Source organism: Rattus norvegicus, chromosome 2 (genome assembly GCF_021556685.1).
Source record: "Rattus norvegicus strain SHRSP/BbbUtx chromosome 2, alternate assembly SHRSP_T2T, whole genome shotgun sequence".
NCBI lineage: Eukaryota > Metazoa > Chordata > Mammalia > Rodentia > Muridae > Rattus > Rattus norvegicus.
This window is the reverse complement of record NC_141535.1, coordinates 116,835,522-116,848,752: the sequence shown is the minus strand read 5'-3', so window position 1 is coordinate 116,848,752 and position 13,231 is coordinate 116,835,522.

The following is a 13,231-nucleotide window of genomic DNA, read 5'->3' as shown; positions in this document are numbered from 1 at the left end:
TGTATTAAGACCCTGTCTCAAAAAGAGGAGGAAGAGAAAGATGAGGCCGCTTACAATTGATTTTATGCATCAAAGGTCCAAATTAAATGTGTAATTCAGATGACCAAATGCGACATGACAGTACGAGATCAAGGACAGTATTGGTCCATATTCATAAATCCCTGACCTGCCCTTTCACATCTCCCCTTATAGTGTGTTTTCCAAACCCCAATGCTATTGAGATACTTCTTCAACCTGGAGATTTGGAAAGAGAAGATACAAGTACTAGCAGAGTCCAGCAGATGCGAAGCTAACTCTCACCCTCATAAACAAGAAATAGTTACCCATTATTATAATCTTCAACAGTTACCATAGCAAATGGCCAGGCTTAAATGTGGCTTGCTGCTACAGCAGTAACCTTCTGACTAAACTCTGATCTTTTTGCTATTATTTTTTCTGATGAAAAGCTTTATCTTTAAATTTTAACTTTAGTCTATTCCCTCTTGTTTTCTGCTCTTGAAGAATATAGATGAAATTGTGTTTGTGAGCAGCACATTCATTCACTCCAACAGAGATGATTCTTAAAATTTTCCATCATCATAGTCTTAACAAACAATATGAAAATACCCAGAAAAAGATTAAAAAGAATCAATCATGCAGATCCTCAAATATTCTTCTGTGATGGATGATTATTGTTAACACATGGTGAATTTCATTACTGAAAAATATGTTGATAGGTAGAAAGGAAGATATATGGATGGCAAAAATAAAATAATTTCACAAAAGTAGGAACATGGAATATTTGAGTTTTAATCTCTATAACTCAACCCCAGGATGAAAATACATCTTAGTGCCAATAGTGCCAATAATATCTGTGGATCAGGCCTTAAATCCAAACCCAAGGTAGTTGGTTACTTTTATAACATCTATGCCATTACTGTACCAGTGAACATATCTTGCCAGGACAATTATTACTTCAGGTCACAGGGTTCACAGCTGGGTAAGACTTTTGGTTACATTTTTCCCTTGGTAGAGTGCAAAGACTCTTATAACACTATGAAAGCTAGCTGGTAAGGATGAGGCTTCCAGGTTGGTACCAGCTTGATTTCCCTGTGTCCTATGAATCTGGTATATGGTATCTTAGCAATAAAGCCTTATCTTTAAGCTCTAGAGGGTAACCAAGAAGAATGGCAATAGCCTGTAATGTTTGGGAGGGAGACTATGTAAATTTACTGACCAGTGACTCAGAAAGTTATGATATCCTATACATAGCATTGGGTTATTTTATTTGATAACCTATGTTATCTAGAGATAGCATTGTCCTCCTATTACAGGGTAACTCTATTTAGACACACGAACGCACGCACACACACACACGCACATGCACACACACACAAGCAGTTGAGGGAATGAAATAAAACTGTTCAAGACCTGAAAATAGAAATAGAGGCAGTAAAGAAAACAGAAAATGAGGGAATCCTGAAGATGGAAAACCTGGGTAAGTGAACACAAACTACAGATGCAAGTACTACCAACAAATACAAGAGATGGAAGACAGAATCTCAGGTGTTGAAGACAGAATAGAAGAAATAGATACATCTGTCAAAGAAAATGTTAAATATCTGATACAAACATCCAGGAAGTCTGGGGCACTATGAAAAGACCAAACCTAAGAATAATGGGAATAGAAGAAGAAACCCAGCTCAACTTTTTCAACAAAATCATAAAGAAAATTTTTCTAACCCAAAGAAGGACATGTCTACAAAGGTACAATGAGCTCACACAATACCAAACAGATGAGACCAGAAAAGAAAGTCCCCTTGCCACATAATAATCAAAACACTAAACACAGAGAACAAAGAAAGAATATTAAAAGCTGCAAGGGGGGAAGGCCAGTCAGAATTACACCTGATTTCACAGAGGGGATTCTGAAAAGCCAGAAGGACATAGACAGATGTCCTGCAGACTCTAAGAGACCAGACTCTAAGATGCCAGCCCAGACTTAGCAAAACTTTCAATCACTCGACATGAAGAAAACAAGATATTTCATGATGAAGTCAAATTTAAATAGTAGCTATCCACAAATCCAGCCCTACAGAAGGTACTAGAAAAAAAATTCCAACCCAAGGAGGTTAACTATACCCATGAAAACACAGGCAATAAATAATCACACCAGTCAAATACAAAAAAAGAGAAGCATGAGTGCATACGTACCTATGCATGCACATGTGCATATACACACACAAACACAACAGGAATTAACAATTCGTTATTGATATCTCTCAATATTAGTGTGCTCAATTCCCCAATAAAATGACCAGACTAACAGAATGGATGCAAAAACAAGATCCATTCTTCTGCTGCATACAAGAAACACAGTTCAACACCAAAGATAAGCATGACCTCAGAGAAAAGGGTTGGAAAAAGATTTTCCAAGCAAATGGACCTAAGAAACAAGCTGGTGTAGCCATCCTAGTATAGAGGAAAGTAGACTTCAAAGAAAAATTATTCAAGAAAGAGAAGAGTACTTCATATTCATCAAAGGAAAAATATACCAAGGCAATCTTTCAATTCTTGACAGCTATGCCCCAAACACAAGGGCATGCACATTTGTAACAGAAACATTACTAAAATTGAAAATATACATCAACCGTCATACACTGATAACAGGAGACTTCAATACCCCGCTCTAACCAATAGACACTATGGGCTATTCACACCAAGTAAGCGGCAGGGTAAACTTTGTATACGCTGTAAACCTTCAAAGCCAGAAAGTAGCCAGGTCCCCTCTTGAGGAGCTCCAGCAGCCAAGCCCAGCCCCACCCCCCAGACGTCCCTAATGGCCCTAAGGGTCATTTTCTAACAGCTGTAACTGTCATCTCTAGCCCCAAATAGGGAGAGTGACCAGGCCCCACCCTACAAGAAATAATCCCACCAATACCTGAACAGAAAAACCCACCAATGCCTGAACTCTTCCAAGCTCTGGACTTGAAATCCCACCAGTCCTCACCCTGGAAAGCTTTGCCCTGGAAGTTCGATATAAGCCTTGACTGTTGTTCAGTTCCCTGCTCTCTTCTAGCCTGAATAGAGGCAGCCACTTTCCTGGTTTTTCCCTCCCAATAAATCTCTTGTGTGGGTTTTTGTTTGTTTGCTTGCTTGTTTGTTTTGTGAAGTGTAACTTTGTGGTGTTCCTTGGCTTCCAATTACCAGGAAACCATTCCCTTTAAAGTGCCAAGACTTATAGATGGTTCATCCAGACAAAAAATATTGAAGCTGACAGGTTATAAAACAAATGGACCTAACAGATTTTTATAGAACATTTCATACAAACACAAAAGAATACAACTCTTTTCAGCACTTCGCAAAATATTCTTCAAAATTGACCACATACTCAGTCACAAAGCAAGTCTCAACAGATATAAGAAAATTGAAATAACCCCCTGCATACTATCAGACCACCACAATTAAAGCTGGATTTCAACAACAGAAACAACCGGAAACCTACATACTCATAGAAACTGAACAATGCAAGTGTTATAGCTTGGATGGAAAGGTATCCTGATCGGGAACCAAGGAGTACCACCAGGACATGCAGCACCACAAGCCTCATATGAGAGATTCATTGGGAGGGAAAACCTCAGGAGGTAGTTACCTCTGCTCAGGTGAGAAGCAGCAGAGGACTGAGCAGAGACAGAGTTTGTTTAGGATTTTTTGTGGGAGACAGAGCTTTCCAGGGTAGGAATTGGTAGGATTTCAAGTCCAGAGATTGTGGGTGTTTTGGATTTTTGTTTGGTCATTTGGTTGGTTGGTTGGTTGGTTGTTTGGTTATTGGTTGGTTGTTTTACTCTTAGAGTAGGGGCCGTGTACAGCTGTTAGGGTAGTTAGAATGTTCTGTGGGTGGAACCTGGTAGTTGGAGGGGCCTGACTATTATTTATTATTTGCTTATTATTGTTTGTTATTGATAAACAATCAGGAGACTGTACGGGGGACAGCATGTTATCATTAGACTACAACCTGCAGAAGAGGGATGTCAAAGTCCTTTAGGCAAACTTGACCTTTACCACCAGGGTATAATCAGGAGTACATGACTTCTGGCTCCATAGCTAGGGGCCAATAATCCTGTAATAGCAACTGACGAAGTCTGGTTAGAGATCTTTTGGATCTGTTGTCAAAGAAATGCAAACAAGAAGTTTATAAGGCAGGGTGCAACTAATAGGATTAAACAAAGCAGGAGAATGGGGGTTAAGAAGAGTAGTATCCATCTTCATATAGACTGTCAGTGAGCCAGTAGCCAGAGGAATCCTCTGTCTGGAATTGTCGGATTGTATCTTTTACTCTACCTGACTGTTTGACATAGAAGCAACATTCCTCCCAGAGGAAGAGACAAAGAATACTCCTCTCTGCTGTTAGTAAACCTAATCCTCACTGATTTTGTAGCACTATGGTGGCCACTGAGTCTATTTGATCCTAGAGGGTAAGGATGTTCTGAGCCACCTGTTGGACATCCTATTTACTGATGGTAAATAGCTAGGGAAATAGTCAGACCTGCAGCTCCAGTGGTGACGCCAGCAGTTATGCCCAGAACTGCTAGAAAGGGTAGGATCTCATTTGTCATGACATCCTGCTAGAAACCCTATGATAGGAACTGAAAAGGTTCTTCACCAGGTTGTAGTTTTGGAAAAAGGAACACCAGGGCACAAGTCCCAGACCACTGCCACAATAAACTTGAGTGCTGCAGAGAATCCAAGCATTGTAAGTGTTTGGTCATAGGCTGGGTGACAATACTAAGGAATACGATTTTATTGCAGTCTTTGGAATCTGATATGCCCAAAAAGTGTGTTCATGAGGAGGTAAAGCAGTCTATGACACCAAAGAGAATGTGGGAGAGACAAGGGGTAGTAGTGACATTTGTCTTAGAGCAATTAACAAGAATCAAAGTGAGAGAATCTAATAAGATGATGGGTGGCCATAAACGATCGTCTTGAGTTTGACCCAGGAGGGACACACAATCAACATTCTACAAAGTGACAGCTTTATTCAATAGTTGATTGAAAAGGTTAAGGTCTGAAATAAGAGATGGTATGACAGGGAAGTGGGATCAATGTCACCTAAAAGGGGTGACGTTAGGGACGTAAGGACCTTTGTGGAACAATGGACCACTTATTCTACCATGTCTATTCCTAGGACTTGAGAGAATGGGATTTGTGTCCCCTGTATTTTGATCATGCCTGATAAACGCTATAGTAAAGTTTACCAATGATGCTGTCTTCCATCTGGAGTGCCATGGGTCCTTAATTAGGATATAAAAGACCCACCATTCCATATAAAAGGTAGAACACCTTTCTGAATATGCACTATGTCTCCAACAGGACCAATAAAGGCAGCCTGTGTAAGCCAACATAGACAGTGCTCTCTCTCTAGCTTGATCACAGAGAAAGCAAGCATAGGGAACAGGTGTTTCAGAAGTTAATTTAGGTGTTATAGGGTTAGGTAGCTCCTCGGCAACCTGAGGGTAAGCAGTCTCCAGACACCACCACTTGATTGGTCTGACTGAACTACTGAGTATAGACTTCCTAAACCTTTGAAATCTTAATATGGCAATAGCACAGAAGAGAAAATAAATCTGAAACATTTTCCATTCCCTTAAATCACTTTCTTTTACCTTGAGAACTGTCCTCTACATGTCTTAAAATGCTTTCTTATACATTCAGATTAAACTTCTGTATCCTCCGATAGTTATACACTTTCACAGACCCTCAGTCAGAACCTACTTAAATTTTCACATCCTCTATCTGTTTGCCAGAGATATGAGTAGTTATTACTGAGATTGGTCATTGCAAACCAAGTTTCTTTAAATCATTTTGCTTTTTTTGTTTTGTTTTGCTCTCCTCTGTCAGTCAGGTGGCCTGTCTGACACAGGACAGGGATTTTGAAGAAAACCTTTAAACAAATATGCTTGGGTCTGGAGGAACGAGAGTCAAAATCCAACTCCAGAGCCAGCTCTCCAATAAAGCAAATAACTTTAATATTATCTATATTATTTGAATCTCTGCTAAACTGAATCCAATGACCAGAAAGCCCTGAGATAAATCTGAATCCTGGCCCTCAAAGTAGCCATGGCAAGCAGCATTAGCAGTGGTGGCTGGTGGCTGGCAATGGCAGATAAAACAAAAGCAAAACTAATAAACAGAATTACAAAGAAGGCCGGTTAGAAACAAAATCTGTGGTGGCCTCCATCATTCATACAGTCAGCTAAACCTCACCCATTTCCATCTTGGCAACCAAGTTTGCCACAAGACTTACAAACACCAGAAAGCACAGACCCATCTGCACCCACAAAAAGACAGACAAACCTTTCCTTTCTAAACAACCAGGAGAAGGCATCTGGGCAACATTTGCTTTTACCCTGAATGGGATTGAAAGGATTTTGTGGTTGGATGATCAGTGGAAGATTGTTTAACTATAGAGGGGTTTGGAGTGACCCATACTTGGGGATGAACTTGGAAGGTTGGCAAGGAGAAAAGGTATGTCAGATTGTGTGATTTGGAGGAGGAGGGAAATGATCAGCAAACCTGGGGTCGAGTAGATGGGAGGAGCAAAAAAAATAGAGGTTCTAACTTTGGCTAGGACATCCCTGCCCAGCAAGAGCATTGGACAGATTGGTACGACTAGGAAGGAATGGGTAATTCCCCCAAAGATACAGCTAAGTGGTAGGGTTTGGGGAGGCTTGTAAAGCTGTCCTCATACCCTTATAATAGGGGGACTGGAAGGAGAGGTGGGACCCTAAAACTCCATCAGGACTAAAAGAGTAGCCCCCGGTGTCCAAAAGAAAAAAGATAGTTTGCCCTTATTCTGTGATGTCTACCCAAGGTTTCCTGTTGAAGATGGCAGTGGTCAGGCCAAAGGATCTTGGGTCCCCTCAGTCATCCATGGCCAGACCTAGGATGTTGGCTGAAGGGCAATCTGGGCTTGATGTCTTCATGCTGTGATGGCAGTCAACACCTCAATGCCCTTTGCTCAGGGTCTCCCATGGCATGGAGAGTCAGAGGGTTGCTGCTGACAGAGCAGCCCACAAAGGTGATCAGAAGTCAGTGAGTGGCGGGAAGGAGTCAAGTGCAATGATCAGGGGAATCTCACAGCTCTGACTGACTACCACTTAGGTGCTTCTTCATTTATACAAGTTTCACAGAACAAAGACAGACTAATGATTATCCAAGTGGTACAGATTATGTGTTTGACTTTTTTATTACATGTCCAGGGTTATAAATTCACTTACAATTAGAAAATACAAACAGAACATTTTATTCTTCTTACTAGCCCTATAACTCCAACTTAAATAATCGAAACAATATCTCATCCAGAGCAAACACATTTATTATATGACAACCTGCTTGTAGGTTGGCAGTGTTTGTAATTTTAAAGCACTCTAAACAAACAGAACATACCTGAACCAGTCTTTTTATGAATAGCAAATACTAATTCCTAACTTCTTTTACTATATGTTTCATCATCTATACTGTAAAAAAGGAAAAGGTTATTTTAGTCGATCTATCTTATTTACTGAACTTTATTCCTCCAGGACTGGAGCCCCCCACCCCTCTGTATATCTAAACCCTCTAACCATATTGTAAAAGGAGGCCTTGACTCTGTAACTTATTCTCCTGGCCAGTTAGAGTTTGTCAATTGTCTCGTTTACCCTCCACCAATTATACTATTTTGGTTTGCTCAGGGGCAGATACCCCAAGAATATTCCTGGAATGACTTCATCTACCTATGTGCTTATCTGTGCTTAATGATCTCCAGAGCATAAGGAAGACTTCCAAATAAAATTAACCAGATAAAGTTAATTTTAGGATTTTCCTAAAAAGGCTCAGTCATAATTTTCTCAGGAAAAGACATAAAGTGAATCATAATGCAGAAAGTCCTCAAGAATGCAACATGCAGAGACCAAAAACCACAGAAGTCAGAGATAGAAGGACCGTGATTGCAGCCATCTGCTCAATTTGCTGGAACTATGTCAAGCAGCTGTGTTGGCTTCATTACTCTCAACATTTCCAGTGGATATGGCTGTGCCAGCCCTTCTTGATGGCATCTTGGATATGGCCTATGGTTCATGAGGGTTCAGACAAGCTAGGAGACCAGTAACACTCCTCACTATATTTAAAACAGGGAACCAGAAGTTCTTTGGCTTTGCTAAGGCCTGCCTAAAGGCTTTCACAAGCATCCAGTGATTCCATGCCTTAAGTACTACACTAAGAACTTGGCCTAGGGATCAGGGGTCATCTCTCTAGATATTTAAGTTTGGTTCTAATAGCAGAGAAACTCGGGAAGAAGTTAGGTCGTAACTGTTTTCCACCTGGGGGGGTCTCAGGATCCAGATGGTATAAGAAGGACTTTGTAAAGTGGTCTAGGAATTGAGACAGGTTTTCAGGTTTCTCTTGGATGACATCTTGAATTTTTTTAATATAATTTACTGATTTCAGGTTGAGCTTGTGGAGATAGTCCAGGAAGCAAGCTAAAAATTAATGTATAGCTAAAATCCTCTAGGTTATTATAGTTCCACTCAGGATCCCAGTCATGGATCACCTCAGCTCCATTCACTTTTGTTTTTGTTTTGTTTTATCAAGAGTAATGGCCTTGTGAGTTGAAGTAATAGGTAGTCCCAGATAAGAAACCTGAGTGGTGTGTAGTCAGACTTTAGAGGGTGAGATTCTATATCCTCAGCTGGACAGAAAATTTAATGAGGAAGAGGTATTAGCCTGGCTAATTTTCAGGGATGGACTACACAGAAGATCATCGATGTATTATATAAGCTTGAATTTAAGAGGAGACAGAGAGAATAAGCCAGAGGTTCGAACATGGCCAAATAGATGTGGGCAGAACTTCAGGGCAGGACAGTCCAAGTGAGTTGGGTATAAGTTGGGTGAGAGTCTGGGTCCACTGGGCAAGTAAAGACAAAGATATTTTGTCATCAGGGTTGATAAGAATGGATAAGAAGGCATTCTTAAGGTCTAGGACAGAGAAATGGGAGGCCTCTATGGGGATAGTGAAGAGCAGAATATAAGGTTTGGGTACTATGGGGTGAATAGGAGCCACAGTAGAGTTGATTACACAGAGATCCTGAAACAAACAGTGGATCTCAATGGGGTTTTCCACCATGTGTTATGTGAGTGCAAGAGGGGGAAACATGAAGCATAGAAGATTTCTCTTAAAAGGTTGGAGATGAGATGCTTAGGTCCCCTGAGGCTTTGAAGAGAGAGCGGATATTGAGCCTGGGTGATATATTTGGTGGGGTTTTATGATTTAATGATGATGGGGGTGATATTTGGCTATCATAACAAGGATGGGTTGTTTTCATGTGGTCACTTTTAATTAAGATGGGAGCGAAGAGATGTCTCTCCCATCAATCCCCTGCCAGTCGAGACCAACTGGGGCACAGACAGCTGAGCTGAGTTGCACACTGTCCCCTGACATCCATTATCTGGCCCATGTCTCTCTCTGATTTCCTGAGAAGACTTGTAGGACTCCATGAGCATCCTATTTCCCTGAAGAGGCTTGTGAAGGCCACAGGAACATCCAGTTTAGACTTCTCCCCCACCAATTTCCCACCAGTAGGGTACCTGTAGAGCTGACAATCATCCTGTTTCCTGAGATCCATTTTCAGATATAGAAAATAAAATTGAAAAAAAAAAGTAAAATTGAAGAAATTGATACATCAGTCAAAGAAAATGCTAAATCCAGAAAGATCAAGACACAAAACACCCAAGAACTCTAGGATACTATGAAAAGAGCAAACCTAAGAATAATGGAAATAAAAAGATTCCCAGCTCCAAGGCCCACAAAATACTTTCAACAAAATCATAGAAGAAAAACTTTCCAATCTAATGAAAGAGATGTCTATATACATATAGGAAGCTTACAGAACACCAAATATATTGGACCAAAAATATCTTCCTACCACGTAATAATCAAATCGTTAAATGTACAGAGAAAAAGAAGGAATATTAAAAGCTGCAAGTGAAAATATTCAAGTAACATTTAAATGCAGACCTATCAGAACTACACCCAACTTCTCAACAGATTTTAAAGGCCAGAAAGGCCTAGGCAGATGTCTTGCAAACTCTAAGAAACCACAGATGCCAGCCCATACTACCATACCCCGCAAAACTTTCAATCACCATAAGTGGAGAAAACAAGATATTCAACAACAACAAAAAAAAAATTTAAAAAATATTTATCCACAAATCCAGCCCTACAAAAAGTACTAACTACACACAAGAAAACACAAGATATAAGCAACCCAACAAACACACACACACACACACACACACACACACACACACACACCACAAACACTACCACTGCCACCATCAAAGTAACAGGAATTAAAAACTTAAAAATTGATGGTCATTAACATATCCCAACATCAATGGACTGAAAAGCTCATTAAAAAGACATAGGCTAACATAATGGATATGAAAACAGAATTCTTCATTCTGCTGCATACAAGAAACACACCTCAGCCTTAAAGATGGACATTACCTTGGAGTAAAGTGCTAGGAAAAAAATTTCCAAACAAACAAACCAGAGAAGCAAGCTGGAAAAACCATTCCAACATCTAATAAAATAGATTTTCAACCAAAAAGATGATGGGGGAGGGGCTGGAGAGATGGTTCAGTGGTTAAAAGCACTGACTGCTCTTCCAGAGGTCCTGAGTTCAATTCCCAGCAATTACATGGTGACTCACAACCATCTGTAATGGGATCCGATGTCCTCTTCTGATGTGTCTGAAGATAGCGACAGTGTACTCACATACATAAAATAAATAAATAAATCTTAAAAAAATGGGGAAGGACACTTAACACCCATCAAAGGAAATGTCCATCAAGATGATGTCTCAATTTTGAATATCTATGCCCCAAATGCAAGGGCACTCACATTCATAAAAGAGACTTTTCTAAAGCTTAAATCACACATAGAACATCACAAATTAATAGTGAGGGACTTCAACATCCCACTTTCATCAATGGACAGATCATCAAGATAAAAACTAAACAGAAAAATAATGAAAATAACTGAGGTTATGAATGTTACCTAATGAGGTTAAATGTACCTAATATATATTTACAGAACATTTCACCCAAATACAAAAGAATAAACTTCCTACTCCGCACCTCACAGAACCTTCTCCAAAATTGATTATATAGTCAGTCAAAAAGCAAGTCTCAACAGGTACAACAAAATTGAAATAACCCCTTGTATCTTATCAGACCACCATAGATTAAAGGTGGAATTCAACAATAGAAATGAGGCTTCCCTGACTCTGTTGCCTTATCCGGTCTCAGTGGTAGAGGATAGGCCTAGTCTTGAAGCAATGTGAGGTTCCAGGATGGGTTGGTACCCAGGGGAGATGTCCTCCTTCTCAGAGTTGAAGGGGAGGAGTGAGGGAGAGGCCTTATGAGGGATGAAATGTAAAAAGGGGTGAGCTTCAAAAAGTGATGTAAAATGAATAAATAAATAAGTTAATAGAAAAAAAGAAATTGTGGAGATCTCACATCAGCAACTTAATAGCACACCTGAAATCACTAGAATAAAAAGATGCAAATCAAACTGAGAGTTGATATCAATAAAATATAAACAAAAAAAAAACAGAGAACAATACAAAAAATTAGTGAAACAAAGAGTTGGTTCTTTGAGAATATCAAGATAGATAAACCCTTATCCAAAAAAAATTAAAAGGCAGAGAATATCCAAATTAACAAATCAGAAAGAAAAGTGGGGAAAGAAAGTAAGGGAGGAAAAAGAAAGAAAAGAAAAGAAAAAGAAAAAGCTCCAGGCCAGACAGTTGCTGCAGAATTCTACCAGACTTTCAAAGAACTAATACCAATGCTCCTCAAATTATTCCACAAAATAGAAACAGAGGGAATACTGCCAAAATCATTTTATGAGACTATAGTCACCTTGATACCAAAACTACATAAATATTCAACAAAGAAAGAATGTCAGACCATTTTCCCTCATTAACATTGATGCAAAAATGCTAAGTAAAATATTTGCAAACCAAATCCGGCCACCAAGGTCAAATAGGCTTCATCCTAGAGATGGAGAGATGGTTTAACATACAAAAATCAGTCAATGTGGTAGCCATCATATAAATAAACTGAAAAGAAAAAATACATGTGATCATCTTGTTAGATGCTGAAAAAAGGCTTTAACAAAATTCAATACCCCTTCATGGTAAAATTTTTGGAGTGATTAGGAATAAAGGGACATACCTAAACATAATAAGGACAATTTACAGCAAGCCTATAGCCAATATCAAAGTAAATGATGAGAAACTCAAAGCAATGTCCCTAAAACCAGAAACAAGGCACTGCTGTCCACTCTCTATATATTTATTTAATATATTAATTTAAGTTCTAACTGGAGCAGTAAGACAACTGAAGGAGATCAACAGGATACAAATTAGAAAGGAAGACATCAGTGGCCCAAACTTCTCTGATCCGGGCCTACAGCTCCCTGCTCTCAAATCCTGTGGGAGAGAGAGCTGAACACCCAGAAGCGCGAGCAATCCTGAGACTGCAGGGCAGGACAGACCACGACTTCTACCCACCTTTGCCTACATCCCTGGACCAATACTGTCCAAATTATTCCACAAAATTGAAACAGATAGAGCACTACCAAATTCCTTCCATGAAGCCACAATTACTCTTGTACCTAAACCACACAAAGACCCAATAAAGAAAGAGAACTTTAGACCAATTTCCCTTATGAATATCAACACAAAAATACTCAACAAAATTCTTGCAAACCGAATCCAAGAACACATCAAAATGATCATCCACCATGATCAAGTAGGCTTCATCCCAGGCATGCAGGGATGGTTCAATATACAGAAATCATCAATGTAATCCATTATATAAACAAACTGAAAGAACAAAACCACATGATCATTTCATTAGATGCTAAGAAGGCATTTGAAAAAAATTCAACAAGCCTTCATGATAACAGTCCTTGAAAGAATAGGAATTCAAGGCCCATACCTAAACATAGTAAAAGCCATATACAGCAAACCAGTCGCTAACATTAAACTAAATGGAGAGAAACTTGAAGCAATCCCACTAAAATCAGGGACTGGACAAGGCTGCCCACTCTCTCCCTATTTATTCAATATAATTCTCAAAGTCCTAGCCAGAGCAATCAGACAACAAAAAGAGGTCAACAGGATAAAAATTGGAAAGGAAGAAGTCA